Source organism: Anoplophora glabripennis, unplaced genomic scaffold (genome assembly GCF_000390285.2).
Source record: "Anoplophora glabripennis isolate ALB-LARVAE unplaced genomic scaffold, Agla_2.0 scaffold78, whole genome shotgun sequence".
NCBI lineage: Eukaryota > Metazoa > Arthropoda > Insecta > Coleoptera > Cerambycidae > Anoplophora > Anoplophora glabripennis.
Window position 1 is genome coordinate 1,300,296 of NW_019416286.1, and position 17,635 is coordinate 1,317,930.

Consider the following 17,635-nt stretch of genomic DNA (forward strand, 5'->3'; position numbering starts at 1 on the left):
GTCTGTTCTCAAACCGATTTTATGCTTGCCTGTCCAGAGACAGGACACTGTTAATTCCAAGAACATTTTTTTGCGCTTTAGCAATGCTTATTTATAGAATTCAATTCCATTAATGCAGTAAAAGTATAAAGTTTCAAATGAATGGCTATAAAATTTCAACGTTTAACATATCTACAAAAAAAAACAGTGTAAAGCACATTAATCAAATTGTCAGACAATTTTTGCCACTGAATTATACATTTATGTTAAATTACGGATAATTTTATATAAAAGTGAAATAGTGACTCTTTAAGATATTTATTAATCGAACTTTGTCGAATAAAAGTAATTTATGAATGTGGTAATTCGATACTAGCCGTGCTGGAGTCTAGACAAGTTATTATTACAAAGTATTTTTATTGCTTGTGCCTTCATTAATGTCCCACAGGTTAGCAATAAAGTACATCGGTTTCATTGTAAAGCGACTACGTATGTCAGTCACAGTGAGTTTTTATGTGCTTTAACGTCTATTTCTTCTTAAAATTGGTAGTCAAAATTAATTATGACTTTATTTCCTTTAATGTCTATTAACACGTTCTGTGAAGAATATTTTTAAGTTTGGATTAGCTGTTAGATCGTTTTAATTATAAAAACCTTCAACTCACACCACAGTAACATTATATAAATAAATATAATTGCTAAAATTCTTAATTTTGTAGTATATCTACATATTATGGATCTGATAACATTGTGACGTGACATTTACGTGCATGATACAAAGAAACTACTAAGTGTACTGTAAGACAATATTCCATGTCACTGTAATAGTTGACTGTATTAAATATCCGCTTCTCTTGCAGAAATAATCGTAGTATTTTCACGGTGGTCGCCATATGCTTTGATATCTGATCACGCATGGTTTTCATCTTACTCAAAATGACTTACATATGTTGTACGAGACGAATCTTAACTGTTGCTAAGTGGCCGAGAAAACTGCAATCATTACACAATCCTTGTCAGTTTCGTATAGAATAATAAGTTTAGAAACATGGGCAATCAAGACAACAATAATTCACTGGATATTGAATAATATTTTTGTCTTGTAACGATGTAGATATTATTTAACTGTATTAAACAAACCAGGCATAACAGACTAGAGATCACATGTAAAAAATATGCGATTGAGAACATGGATCACACACCTACCCACTTTTTTAATGCCTCTAACAACTCCTACGCAAACTTTCGCACGCGACATGCAAATAATGTCATGATAATTGACATCAAAATTCGAAGAATAATATTATTAACATATTTTCAACCCGTACAAAATAAGTTACTTTCATTAGTTTTACTAAAATTACATTGGTCTTTCCTCTAATTGCTTCTTTTGAGTTATCAAGTTTATAGTCTTAACATTTGGTTCGGATTCGAGTTTATGTATATTCAGTAATTTAATAAAAAAGGTTTCTTGGAATCGGGTAGAGCGGACTCTGTAGGCATTCAGATTCTTCAAGGTGTCTAGAATTGTTTGAAATACTTCTAGAGTAGCTTCTGTCTAAAAATTAATAGTGCTACCAATACAAAAACTCTAGACAAGATACAACCCGCGCAATTTGAAAATTCCCGTTACTTTTTTGTCAAACCTCGTACAACATATTTTATGAAAAACCTAACCTCAAAGATATAAGACTGTAGCTAACAATCTCTGATCAAAAACTAATAACTTTAACGTATTTTAGAATTATTTGTGCAAAGTCTAAACCATTTTATTTTGATCTCAGGAGGCTGTGACCGAGCGGTATTCTGACTATTTTGAGACACCATGTATCGTACATTACAACGTACCATGAATATTTAGAATAATCAATACCTTTCTGTACAACAGGCAATATACTAAATAATACTTAAAATATTATCCTCCGCGTTATCTTGCCCCTGTCCAAATACGGGATACATTATCCCCTAACAGAACGCTCTGAGCCGTTTCGAGTAAACAGACCCCACTACTAACATCTCCAGCCATTCCGTGTGTTTGTAAAACTTGTTGGTGTTGAAGAGAAAAGCAAACACGAAGCCGGGCATTCTAGTGCTGGTCGTACACGTTATTTACATTACGCATTTAGGTAAGGTGTGAACGGCCTTGGATTGACCTTGGTAAGGTCACGGAAAGATCCTCCGAACTTTCCTCGCTGGTTTCGTTGTAATGCTTTGTACCACTTGGCGTGCCGTGGAATGCATAAAGACACGTGAGATATCTACATCAAATCAAATCGGTCACGATTCATCAGAAATCGACTTTTGTCACGGCTACTATTCTTGGAAATGCAACTGCTGTATTCTTGTGCATACACTTGTAAATTTCAAAGATGGACTAAAAAAGGAAAATAACAAATTCGTTTAAAATTCAGGTAATTATTTTGTGAAAAAACTCTCGGACCCGTCGAATAGTATTTTAAGTTGCTCTTTTTTGACACAAGAAAATTGTATAAACGGTGTCTCAAGAAGAACATATGCAGTCACCATTGATTTTAATGGAACACCATGTGTATTATGCCATTTTTGAATTGAACTCATCCTCACTTTAGCTGTTGCGTTTCCTAATCCACAAGATCCAGATATTCCTCATAATGACATATGCTTGTTCGACAATTTCTTGACTTAACTTTCCCTAGTAAAAGGATTGGACGCAGAGGTCCTATTGAGTGGCCACCTAGGTCACCGGATTTGACCCTTTTAGATTTCTTCTTAAGGGGTTATTAAATACGTAAATTTTATCAGTTTCATCCATGTGACTTGCGTTTTTGCCCTGGGGATGACTTTAGAAAGCCGAAACTAACCGGAAGGATAAAAACATTTATGCAGTGACAAACAAGAACCATAATTTGCTTCCTCTCAGTTATAATCACTACTAAAAAATAAATTTTTGTTAAGATATTAAGGAATTACAATCTACGATTCTTCAAATTATCTTTTTCAAAGTTTAAATCTGTTCAGATTAGCCTTCAGATTGAATTATACTTACAAAGTAAATGAAAATTTATTCAAGCTCTCCTAAATATTATTGTACCAAACGCCTTGATTATTTTTTTAAAGTGTATTTATACGAAAAGCTTAATATACTGCTTGGCTGACACGAATGCTGTATATATGACACAGATTCGTAGTAAGGCACTTGTTGAAATTAAAAAAAAAGAAATAAAATGTATTTCTACCGTTTTCTCTTTTGTATGTAATCTCAAAATGTATCTCCTTTCCAGTAACAATCAATCAGTCTTGGCTGTTTGACTTACCCTTGATCGGGGCACTCTGTATATACTTTGTAGTTTCAACTGAATTTGATAATACCAATCAAACCAATATATTTTTCCATGAAAATCCATTTTGATTTTGATAGTTTTTTTGTTTAGTTCCGTGCCTGTTTTCATGACACGGATTTTCTTCTCAAGTGCTATATAATTAATTTTAGGAACTTACTTCAAAGATGCTATGAACAACTATTACTGTACTACCTACATTAATTAAATTAATGGACTGAATTTGTTCCCGGAAATTGAGTTTCGATCTGATAAACGGCAAATAAAGATGTTATCCAGTTTATAGACTGTTTACCAAAAGACAAAGGATTTATTTGCATTCAAATTAAACGGGTGTTCTTACTTTGAAGTTTGATTAGTAACTCTGAATTTTTATGTGCCCTGACTAGTGACTTGGATATCGTTTACCGTATAGGGAGCTGAAATATGTCAAGGTTGGTGTCTTTTTACGTACATGAGTGTATTTTTGGAAAATCGGCAAACAAAAATACATTTTTACTATAAAATATTCTCTAGTATTGTGTATACTATAAAGTTAACTAGTTCATTTGGATAGCGACAATTTATGGGTATTCGTAAGTAAATACTATTACTGCCTACGGATATGTATAAAGTAATAGCGTAATCGCAATATATTCGGGAGTTTATTTTTTATGCGTCATGCAGGAATTGAACGATTCATGGCCAGATGAAGCCTATTAACAAGGTTAGAGTCATGCTCAGACAATTTAACAATTTGTAAATTGTACGGAACTCATCCGACGCCGTATTTCTTGTAACAGTTTACCAGTTTTAATGGAAGTTATTGGATTTTCTATCTTGTACAATTCATGTTCGTTCCTACCTAAAGTTGGACCTACCAGATAGTAATGATAGGGAACATGTTAAACAGTATGGTTCACATTTTCCTGTGGAAATACATGACCTTCACATTGTTGACGTGGAAACTGTTGCTTCTGGTACCTCCAATTTTCATTAAAGATAGATGACCGTAGAAAATTACATCCAAGAAATACTGAAACGGCTTGCCACCCTATTTCACCATCTTGTCAGGCCTAGCTTTCCATCGAGTAATACCTAGCAGCATACAAAAACGATGGTCACCAAGATCTTTAGATCTTTCCTCCGCCGAACAAATGTTGGATATAATCTGACTAATTAGAACATCACATCTGGCTTTGGCAAGACTTCATCGTAGGTTGAGGTTATACCCCAACAGAATATTGGTCAGCTAAATCAACAGCAACAACTACAAATACAACAACAACAACAACAACAACAACAACAACAACAACAACAAAAATAACAACAACACCAGCAGCAGCTGCAGGAACAACGACAGCAATAACATGTACAACACCAGTAGCATCAACAGTAACAACTAAAGCAGACTTCGCTAATCTATGATCAGAGTATTCCTTACTAAGTAGTCGGAGATTCCTTACTGTTGTAGTCAAAGCATTCCTTTCCAACTCGGCAGAACGCTTCTTATCCTCCTTACGCATACTGTCGACTAAGGAAATCAGTTCAAGTAACAAGATTATCAGCGTCGTTGCCTTAGATTAGACGTCGTTGTTATTGATCTTGCTGGTGCTGCCGCTACTGTTGTCGTTGTTGTTGTAGTTGTTGCATTTTCTTATAACAACCCTACAACCCCCTCATGTGTATACCAAGTTTCATGTTTCAAACTGAGGCATATATAACTCATAGAGCTGGTATTGTCCGGTGTCAGTTGGAAAGGTGGGCGCTATTTTAGTCCACGTATTAAAATGTTAAGTGAAAAATTACTGCTTTGACCACCGAGAGGAACAACATCAGCAATTAACAGGCAAGTGCGGCGTACGACGCACGTACGCCAAACAAGCAATTAAACTGATGTGAGTCATTAGCGCCCGACGATTTCACCGAGCTAGCGCTCTCCGACGTCTAAGCTCGACGCGGCTAATTGTAAGGATTATTTTCGGTATCCGCCTCCACTTATAATTTCTCAAGTCTACTATGCACATGCTGCGGATTTTATACAGCGTACAGGGTGGGCTAATATCGATAATTTTCTGGTGGTTCTCTCCCATTTCCAGAAGAAGTAAGGAATCAGTTGAACAGCTGTCACGTAGTCTTTTTGGCGTTTCAAGAGACGCTCTCTTCGTCTTAAAGAAGCCTTGGAAGAACATCATCGGAAGTTCATCGCAGAAGTCAAGGATAAGAATAGACTTGGCAAAGGTCTGCACCAGATGGACCTTCTTCTCTTTTAGGAACAAATTTTATGAACAAACATGAACAGCTATGGGTTTGCCCTAGTCCAGTTTTGGCAAACATCTACATCTTTGGGAAAAAAGCCCTGGAGTCAGCAATCGTTAGGCAAAGTGTTGTTTCGGTACATTGAAGATACATTTATTATCTGGCTTCACTAATATAACAACATAGAAGAATTCCTGTACCACATCAATGAAATCCAGACATCAATTCATAAAGGAAATCGAAGAAAATGGTACCCTGATGTTCCCTGACGTCCCCATCAAGAGAAAACGATTAGATATCTGATTGCTGAGTTTCATCACCACCTAGACCAGAAAGAAAGTGTATATCGATCACGTGCCAGAACGCTTAGACGAAAAACTACAGCACATATGATCTGCTTTTAGAGCAAATGGATACAAGAACAGGAATATCGAATAAATGATTGGAATGACACCTAAGGACAAGGAAAAAGAAGAATGTCTGTCAACAATATATCTGTCTTATGTAGAAAGGTGTACTGCCAAAATAGGCAGCATTTAAAATAAAAACAAAATTTATATTAAATCTACCAACCCAAACATGCAAGCTAAACTAAAAAGTTCCAGATATTTTTTGTTCCGTTTTTTTTTGTAGAGAATCAAAATGCCCAGCAATCAAATTAAAGAATACTTTGAATATATATTTTTAAAATGTATATAAAATTTCTTTTCAGATGATATCAACTCAGATAGACATATGAAGAAGATACACTAAATTTTTCCACAAACCGAGATCTACTGCGAATTTTGTTAAATTTAGAGTTTCTTATCTAAATTTACTCTTCTATTAGGCTACAAGTCCTTGACACCAATTCCTTCATACAACTTTTTCTTTCTTTTCTCTTCCAAAAAGATTATTTCCAGACAACCAAAACTTTTATTATCTACACTGAGCTGGGACACATCCTTTTGAGTATATCTCTCTTAGATCCGATTTCTTCACATTAAAATCGATTTTAAAATAATGTTTCTTGATTACCATGGTAATATATTGCTGTGACAATACTATACGGTTCCATTAAATTTAAAAGACATTAGGTGTAATATGAAATTCCTCCCTTACTATTGGAGACACTAAATCCTATATTAATGTAATCGAAAAAACAAGGTTTACCCAAAAAAGTAAAGTATTTATACCATTTAAATAATTTTTCGTTATATTTAAAAATATGGAAATCTGGGAACAATGCCTTGCTTTCATCTCATCAGTTGGATCATGTGCTTTTCCCCTTAATTTAAAACAAGCGCATGATATAAGAACCTATTTTGCAGATTCCAAAATTCAGAACATATACGATTTTCACCATTAAACTTCTCTTGACAACTGAGCCCTCAGGCCTACCTATATTTATCTCAATTTTTAAATTTGTCCGCCCTGTACAGCAATAACGAGTTAAAGATTATGTTCGTCATACACAATGGCTCCACATTCCGAAAGCTTGTGCCAAGTGAAACTTGTTTTCGTTAACTTTTTGCTTTTGAAGTACCACATAATGTCGCCTTAAATTTCCTGAATGATTGTGATAGTATTTTTACGGTTTAATAAATTAATTTAATAGCAGCCGCCGATTTATTTTTTTTAGGTTCGCGTTACGTTCGAACGTGACTTTTTTCGGTATGTGTGAAATTCGATTTCAACTGTTTCAAATTAACGTTAATGACGCCGATAGTTTTTCGACGTGTTTACACGTCGTTTTCCGCGATTTCGATTCGAACAAACTGTAATGAAACTCGCCTGTATCCGGGCCAGATCAAGTACGTGATATAATGCCAAAAAAAATGTTTCATTGATATTCATTCTAACTCGGCAATAATTGTTAAAACGATTAAATCTGAGTTTCGCAACCGAATTTGGACAGGACATAGCTAATACAATGCGAAACATCGCCTTAATGTAAGAAATGTTGTCACTGCCGTTCTTGGTGGCGAAAATTCGAAAAATTTGGAATTATTCAATTTTCGTGGCTGAAAACAGGAATCTTTCCGTTATTATATCCCAAGGACCTATGTAGATGCATTGTTAATATATTTAAAACAAGACTTTGAAGTTTAGAGTTGCTAACTCTGGGGCTTATTTTTTTATCTCGCTTTCCATATTAAAATTTCCCAAAGAAACAGTCCGTCAGCGGAATTGTTTATTTTGTACATATTTCTTTACTGTAAGAACCGATTTTTCCTAACCGGTATAAAATTAAAGGAGCAGGTGCTGTGAAAATTTTCCTTTTGTTGGTATGTTTTCCAGATTGAAATTATATATTTTAATCTTTCATGGCTTAGACGATAATATTGCTAGCTGTCACCAGAACGGCGACGTTTATACAAATGTTGTGTGTATGGTTTGTTTAAAAACTTGCCAAGTTCTCAGTCAATGTAGATAACAAATGTCTTTTATTTTGTATCTTGGCAGGAATGAATGAAAAACAATAATAAGCGAATAATTCGTTCCAATATGTTGGTCTAAACATAGATGTATGAAAATAGCTAACAAATGTTTGAATACAATGAAGTGTTCAAAAAGTATCATTTGAAATATATTTCAGTCACTTACAAGCAATCAGGAAAATCAGTTAGAAATCATATTGTTATGTGACACTGGTATATAAAAAATTGTTACTTACTGCTAAGCAATTTTTTAAAGAGGTTTTCAAATCAGGGACCCCCACAATAGCACAATAAAAAATTGTATTGTACCTGCTATAATAGTAATCTAAAAACGTGAAATAAATTTAAAAAATGCTATTAAAAAGTTCTGTATCTAAACTGCTTGAAGGCTATGAACCTACCGCTTTTTTACACAATCAAAACTTTCAAACGATCATTCGCTTCCAAAAGAGATCTTATATTAACGCATGTTACATCGTTTTTTAGTGGTGGTTTAAAAAATATTTTTTATTTTGTGCAATTACATTACAATAAAAATTAAACGATATCGTTGTTTCTGCTTAAGAAAGCATACAAATTGTACTATTTGGACAGATCTGGATAAGGTGGAAATAATTAGATTATAACTAAGCAACATCATTTTATTAGCTTTGATTTGGTTACGAAACTATGTATATGATTAAATTCCTCAAATTGTCCAGATGGCATTGAGTGGGTATTAACGTTTAAATTTGAGTTTATGTGGAGTAGGCAGTTATAAATTTAGTGCAATAAAATTATGTCAAACCACTATTTAAAACATATGATGTAAATATATCGAGACTTGCAAAGGCAAAATAATAAACCTTGAACGTGAATAGACCTCGTTTATTCATGTTACTTATATAATAATTAATTTATACGTTCAAATTACGAGACAGTAAACATTTATTAATTAATTTGATCAAAAACATAACTTACTCTGCTCTTTCGTTAGGAGTAAAAAGTGAGGGAACTATAAGTAGTAGATTGTAGAAGAAAAAAGTATTGTAAAAATTAAGATGCCTAATAATGTTCCCATTATTTTATAAAGGTCCAAATACTGTTGCTGCTATCGGCCAATTAGCTTAGCGTAACTTTTTTTTTGTTTTATGCATTACAAATACGGAGAGTGTGTAGCTGAGATTGTGCGTAAATTACGTGGAATTTCCGGTAGAAGGAAAGGCCCGAATGAAACAAATGGTTGGTGATTTTGCTAAGAAAATCATCTTTAGCGACTAGGTCGTCTTTCGTCATTTAAGACATTTGGAAATACAGAAAATTGCAATTTAAATGTTACAGAGTATAGTAGGTACATTATTTCCATGCCACTTATGTCTAAATGATACAGAATTTAGAAAATTGTTACATAAATATTTTTATAGATATACTTAGATACTATATTTTATATTTTAAATTTCTTAAATAAAATCCGACAAACAGAACAAATTTTTTAGAGGCCATTTCAGTATCCTTCTCTATTTAAATTCAAACAAACTCCAAATTATCATCTTCACGTTAAATCAAAGATGTTCAACGAGAATAAATCTTTTTAAATGCTCATCGTAGATATTTACACTATGGTAAAATATACAAAAAAGGGGGCCAACCATTTGTATAACTTGAATTTACATTTCGTTAATAGAAACAAACTCAAAAAATAAATAAGGTATCAACGCTGTATAACAAAACGTCTACAAATCCGAATTAAATTGTTTAGTTAATGACTTCGAATTTCAGTACCTACCAGAACTTTGTATACAGAAGATGCAAGCCGGTTTAAAACCTGAACATACGGTAATTTTCAAAATTTCTGCATTCAACTGACGTAATGAAAATTTTGTTGAATCGTTATTTGTTTTTATTGTATGAAAATGTGTGGGTAAAGGTGCAGGTGTGTTCTTTCAAACACGTTTTTCATGATCTCCAACTGTTCTGTACCTGCTCACAGTAAAAATAAATAATATATGCTTGATGGATATGCCTACAATCTTGGCTTTTTTGTAAACTAGATAACAAAAATGGCTGCCCCCTATTATTAAATGCATATATATTTTTTATGAGCTAGCTATTTGATGTAACCGTTACATTCATACAAAAATATATATATTTTATTTATGCGAAGTAGGGATTTTCTTAGGGTTTAGTCGATACAAAAGTGATTTCTCTCTTAAGCCGAAAATGTTATTTATGAATTTCTTAATAATCAACTAGTGAAATTATCCCATTTACGAAAAAAAATTCACACCTAGACTAAAATATTAAAAGGATATAAGAGATCTGGTAAGAGCATTTTTATCTCTTGTTGTAAAACTGTACACTATTCTTCAATCACTTTTTGGCATAAGATCGAAATAAGTAACTTTATGAAACTATTTCAAATTTCTGATAATAGAATATATAAATTTTAATATTTTTTCCCTATATAGAACCTTATTATGTCGATCAAATAGAACAAACTATTTAAAAGCATTACAAAAAGTTACAAAAGGATCAGAACGAAACAACATTTTTTCATATTTCTAGAGCATAGCTTTTTTAAACGAAAATTGTTTAAATAATTTAATATATCAGGATACTACAGTAATACCTTAACTTAAATACAAATTGTCGCCTACATAAGAAATATTTGGCTTGAAGACACAATCCTTGGTAATTCATTTAATTTTTTATCATGCCTTTGTACTTGCAAAATAAAGCGACATTATTTAAAATCTATGTTCTGGGATATTTAAATTAATTTATAAAGTTTAATATCATTATTCCACAAATTTTCTGTCTCGGAAGTAAAGTTTCTTTCATTCACAAAGTTAATTATATGTTGATTTGCCGGAACATTTCGTGGCGGATAAAAATGGAACATATTTAATTCCTGGGATTATTATCTGCGTAGAGATGAAAAGACCAAATTGGAAAAGTTTCTGTTCAAGAGCAGTTTGGGGTCTCAAAGATTCACTTGAATTCCTTACTTTTTGTTCGGAAACTTCTCACTTTCTTTACCGCTGGTCTATTTAACGAGTCCTCCTTCAGTTCCAGCTGGATGTAAGGTACCGCTAAATTTTATATTTATGACGCGTGATAACCTCCACAATTTTAAATTTATACGTTATTGTTTATTTTTCACTAATCGCATTTGTCAGTTTCTGAGATACTCGCAAATTTCAAAAATACTATCTTACAAGTGAATTTACTGTAGAAATATGTTACCATTAATCGTCCTTTTCGTTAAATAACACGCTGAACCGTTTTAGCATCATAGGCAGTAAAGTCCTTTCGACAGAATAGTAAACCACATCTGGATCATAAAACTGTCCATACTATGTGTGCAACACGTGTTCCGATGATTATCTACTTTAGAATTTTAATTTAATAGCTCCTGATGGATAGAAAATAAATATATTCAAATATAATACAACTCAACCCGTATGGCTACGAAATAAATTTTAACGTACTTATTTAAATTTCAAATAGACTGATGCCAGTTCGCTGTATTAACAAATTTGTTTCAATCAAAACGGTCTTGTTTGTCAGATCAGCGGTTGCGACGGATTAAATCTAAATGCCTTTAAATAAGTAGCGCTGTTGGATCGATTTGAATAGGTAAAGGAACCTTGTAAAAAAAATAAATATGCTATTCACTCAAACCAACATCTAATATAAAACGCTGTTTTCGTCCGTTTAAAATTCCTTTAACGAAATTTGCACTACCTCATCCTTCTTATTACCGTAAAAAAAATTGAGTAAATTTTTATTCAAAATCAACTTGGGTATAAAACTTTTTACTCTATTTTTTTCAAAAATTGTTCATATTAGGACTTACTTGAAAAACACCTTTTCGACTGTTTACGGTTAATCCTTCGCCTTTTAATAGCAATTGATGCTTTTAAACCTTAGTGATCATTCTTTCTTAGTAAAAATGAATGTTCTTAGGTACAAATGAATGAAACAGGAAAATTATTTTTTATTGTTATATACATACTAATATGACTATGTCCCGTTGAAAATTTAATTTCTTGCAACATCTTGAAGGTTATTTCTAACGAATTATTTCTCTTTATAATTCTCTGATTAGGCAAGAAGCCTATCTATGAGATTAGGTCATTGGATGAACATGGCAGTAGCTTTTCTTTTCCCTTACCAAATACTGAATGAATGCCACAGCTGTTTAAGGTACAAAGACACCACGACAAGCGGTACGGGATACTTCAGAGGACTACTGGTTACAAATGTCACCCCACCTCAGTGAAACAACCAATCCTCGCTTGAAACAGCGCTTAAGCGTGTTTGTACCCTTAAACCAGAAGAAAGTTCAACTTCAACGTGGCGCCCATTAATCTATCATAACTGTCTATTAACGTAACTTAAGCATATTAGGATTAATTTAAAAAGCGTTGCCCTAACCCCTGATTAATCACAGCATTATTTAATCGCTGCTGGTGCCCGCGTTGATAATTTTATATAAGAATTGGAACCACTGACTTGCATTCTGATACTGTAAAATGTGCGTTTTTTGACCGACTTATTTTAATCAAAATAGGGTTATTTTCTGTCTCAATACAACGATTTGCACGGTATAAAAACATGTCGAACAAGTGTTTTAGATCGGCGACAGGGGTGTATTTTTCCGAAAAGGTACGATGCCAAATCCGGCGAATACGGAGATTGGTGGCAGTTAAAATGCTATTTTTGGTAAAAAAATCAATCACATAACGATTTGGCCCGGTGGAACAAACTCTTTATGAACAATGCCCTTAGAATAGTAAAACCAAATCAACATTGTCTTCACTTTTGCTTTCACCAAACGATTTCTGGAGCACATTGGAAACACCACATTTCATCACCAGTCACAATGTTGTAAAGAAATTTTGAAAGTACATCTGTGAAGGACCTTTCCGACGCAAGTAATTGCCAATAGACATACCTATTTTTGAGAAGAGAAAAGTCCTGCTTTTGGCCCTGTAATAAAATACTTCGTCTAGCATGCATTTATGTTAATAAAATGTACAAAATTTCGGTAAGCAAGCTATATTTCACACTATTTCGAAAACCAAATGGATGCAAACAGTTTTCAAGTCCTGTTTGTCGATTGAAAAGACAGTGAGTAACATTTAAAAAATGTATAATGGTCTTTGTTTTGGCTTTAGTTGAATATGCATATTTCTTTATTTATAGCTCATAAAAATGGACGGACCTACAGCTATCTCATTAATGTACCTGCAACAAATAAGTAAAACAAGTAAACGATGATTATTTAAATTATATGGCTGCAGTCCCGCCATAATGAAATATAATTTATTGTGAACAAAAAACCGCAACCAGATTAAAATAACGATCAAATTAATATGCAAATTATCAACTAAGAAAGCGAGCAGAATATGTCTAAATATAAAGTGAGTTTGTTTCTCTTAAACTAGTTCTTGATAAATGTGGATATTGGATAATATTCGAGTTTTTTTTGTTGCCAAATAGGTATGAGGTAAGAAAATAACCATATTTACATAACCAAATCATTAAATTTGCAGTTTTCCTATTTCAAAGACATTGTTTAAACATACTTTAAGATGACGTCGAATTGATATAGGTGTATCTATTTATCATATACACAGAAACGACTAGGTGACATTTGAATTTTAAAGTATAATTTTTAAAGAGTAACGTGAATAAAAAATAGAATTGGTAATTCAACATTCATAAATCGGTTTTGTTTGCAAAAACAGTACGATATGTGATAAAGTATAAATGTTTAATACAGAGCATTTAATATTGTAATGCCAAATTGAAAAAAAATATAAAAAATGTCGAACACAATACAGGTTTAACCGGTCAACTTTTTATTTCTATATAATGGCGAAGGTGCAGGGAACATATCCATGATTTTTTTTTTTTAGCTAAAACAGTTCTTCGTATATTTTTCGTTGATGTTCTTAAAGTTTTAAAGATATTTAAAAATAAACTGACAACAGGGACAAGCGGAATTTCGTCCTTTTTTTCTTAAGAGATTGTGCAACATCTTCGGCATTTCCCTTGGCGACTATTTTTAATTTGAAACATTACCTTTTCCTTGCATTTGGACTTAGATCTGTCCTGTCTTCAAGAAAGGTGATACAACTTTATTGAATACTACAGTTCCATTGCAATTTTGTGTAATATTGGCAAGTTATTTGAGGTTACAATTACACAACATAAAAATTTACAAATTTGCAATGTCTAAAGCTTATTTATGTCTTATATCAATGAATAGTTTTTGATTCTACATTTATTATTAGATATTAACTAATATGATTGTGACATAATTATATATTTAGAACTAACTATATACATTATGTCAGTGAATATATAAATAAATATTCTGTACTTTTATGTTATATATCACAAATTTAATTTTCTAATATAGATAGATTCATTTGCGGTATATCTCGAGTATTTTAACTAATGTTGCAAGTAGGTATCAATGATTTTATTACTAATATCATTATATTATTACATATTAGACATTGGTGTATGCAGCTTACAGGCTCATCAGGACTTTAATTTTAGTAAACTATTTAATTGTATTTCGACAGAGCAGTGTATTTTTAAATAAGTAAAACATATTTTTTCTCGAAAATTTTATCCATTCTGCTAGTATCATAGATATGAAAATAAAATTTACTGGAATATTTCAAGCTAACAGGACATTATAATTAATTCTAACTGAACAGACTTTATCTTAGAAAGGTACCTTAGAAAGCAGTACTTATTTCTGGGGTAAAAACAATTAAATTTAAGTCAACTACTCTTACAATTAGTCCAGAAATGTTTCATTAAAAGTTATAGGGTGCTAAAGTCTTTGAAGTTTTGAAGTGGTTTTTTATTAATATTTGATAACTGACATTTTTAGGAAGACTATTGACTGTTTTTGTTTTTATTAAATAAGTACTAAAAAAAGTAAAACAATAAGAACAATATATGATGAAAAGTTAATGAATTGTTCTTATAATGCTTGAAAAGATTGGAAATATAACTGCAACATCATGAAAAGCACTTGCAGCTTTAAAAATCTCTGCCACAATTGCTTTAAAAAGTCGTATGTGTTTTTAATAACTTTTTTGGCCCATAGGCGGGGAAAATATTTTCAAAAAGGAGGATCATATATCCCTCCACATGTAATTCATGTTGAGAATAAAATGTTGCTCAGGAATCTGTGGCTACTGTATGACCGGTGATATTTTCTGCAAGTGGCTCGCTTTTAGAAAAAAGAAAGCCATCGGCTATTCATATTTTATGGCCGTATAAAATTAAATTTGTCGTAAACAAAATACCGCGACGGGATTAAAATAGCAGCCAAATTAATATGTAAAATGTCCCTCGAATGTAATTCGCTAAGAATTTTATTTACATACGGAACGTGCCTCATTATGCTACATTCTGTGTCTGCGATATACTCGGACACAATAGTCCTATCTGCTGCCAACCTGCTCCTCTCTTTGTATTTATATTTATAAGTTTGTTTATTGTCCGTGATATGAATCAGTTGTTTGACCATCCGCAGATGGATTATAATACGGACATTAATCACGTCGCCATCGCCGATGACGAGACGCGGTCCTATTAGATACACGCCACAGACGTGATCGTAAGGATGCCAGCAAAATAGCTCTGTAGTCCCAATATAACCTTCCTCAGTTGTAACAATTTTAACCGCGTACAATGATTTTGGAGCGAATTTCCGGTGACGGTGAGCCAGTACCAGAGTCGGATTTAGAACTGTAAAAGTCAGACAAAATAGGTTTTTTTTCTCTGATTGGTTGAGCAATTGAAATTGTAATTTTGCCTATACTCTTATTATTATTATTCTCTTTAGGAAGCATAGGCACTTGTTTATATGTGGTCCAAAGTGTTCTGTTTTCTAAACAGGAATGCTCTTTTTAGCAGAAATGTTTTATTCATAAATAAAATATAGGGTGGCCCAATTAAAAGAGTCATTACCATTATCATGGTTTACACCACTGCAGAGAGAATTAAAACTGTCACTCTCTATTTTCGAAATAATAAAATGGCCCGGGTAACTGCAAGGATTTGTGGAGATTCTTGAAAACGACGATCAGATCCCAGAGAATGATGTATTTTTTCAACAGGATGGCGCTCCGCCGCACTATGCAGCTGCTGTACGTGACTTTTTGAATCAACCTTTTTCCCCAAGATCGCCTGATTTAACACCATTTGACTTTTACTTATGGGGTCATTTAGAAAATGTTATTTATAAAATGAAACCTACCTCTTTAGAAGATCTTTGCCACTGAATGGTGGCAGCATGTGATGAAATAACCCCTGAAATGCTACAAAATGTTCGAGAAAATGTTGAATAAAGATTTTATTACTGTATGGAAGTAAATGAGTCGCAATTTAAACACTTAATTAATTAAAATTTGTTTGAAAACTTTTTTTTCGATTTGAAGGCATAACAAAAGGTGGACTGTTATTTTAATTGGGCCACCCTGTATAATAAACATATTCTTGAAAGGCAGAACTGTTAATGTGGGTGGTATTTGAATAAGGTTCTAATACCAGTAATCGCTCTTCCTCTTGCAGAACACAAGATTCCAAATTTTATTGCATTTAATAACATTTTAACATGGAGCTATACATCATATACACTGTGTCTCAAAATTATGGAACAAAATTCATATTTTTTCCTGTTCAGGTTTTAAAAAATCGCTGAAACAGGTCAATTAGTAAATAGAAATTGTCACTTTTTTGCATAATTTTCTATTTTTTGAGCCATGCTTAACAGACAGAGGATTTTCAGTAACGGCGAGCATCACATTTTAACGGTCATTTTCGCTTACCGTTCTTCGTCTTCCTGATCCAGGAAAATCATTTATAGGCAGTTCCGGTTTCTTCAAACATTTTGAATACCTACTTTACTTATTGTAGCGCGACTAATTCTCTAAATTGTTAAAGTCCTGGAACGTGGAAATGCGGACCATCCAAGAATATTTTCTCGCACTGTGACTTAAATAAAATAATAGATTTCCCTGTTACATCATATTCCATATAGAAGGCGACTTATCTCAAAAACAAGTAAATATTGGGAAAAACTTTATATTACAAAAATTACTCAAAATTGAACGATCTTTCAGAAGGACCGCAATTCAACGATCTGGGAATCAAAACATTTTGTAGTATTGCCACGCCATCTATACAGAAAGATTTGAACTAACAATTCTAACTGCAATTTGAAACTATTCGAGGGACCTAACAACTCCAGTTTCCGGACCTAAAATAAATTCCTTCATTTCGGAGATATTGGCAGCGGGAGTGTTAAATGGCACACCCTGTATACAGTAACCACATGACAAGTGTTACAGAAACTTCACTTTGAAATAAAATTGTCTGAATTTTCGTAATTATCCACAAAAGACACAAAAATCGAGTGAAAGACGACACGTTTGTGTTTTGAAACTAAGTACATAGTAAAATAATACAGAAATAACAATTGAGAGATGAAATAAATGGGCAGGTAAATATGTTTTCTTCGAGTTTAATTAAAAATTCAATCTTCTTGTTAAATAACTTCATTTGCAGACGTGTTCAGGTTGTCAATCTTAAGCAGACGATTTATTTTTGGAAGCATCGATTTATCGAGTTGGCAATGAGTTTCCAGAATATTCCTAAGCAGAT

The 17,635-nt window shown here is 32.8% G+C and overlaps 1 protein-coding gene across 4 annotated transcripts in view; it reads right to left on the minus strand.

Moving 5' to 3' along the window:
- LOC108907953 (leucine-rich repeat extensin-like protein 5) overlaps positions 1–17,635 on the minus strand; it is a 158,495-nt gene that overhangs the window by 113,305 nt on the left and 27,555 nt on the right. The gene's annotated exons all lie outside the window — the stretch shown is intronic.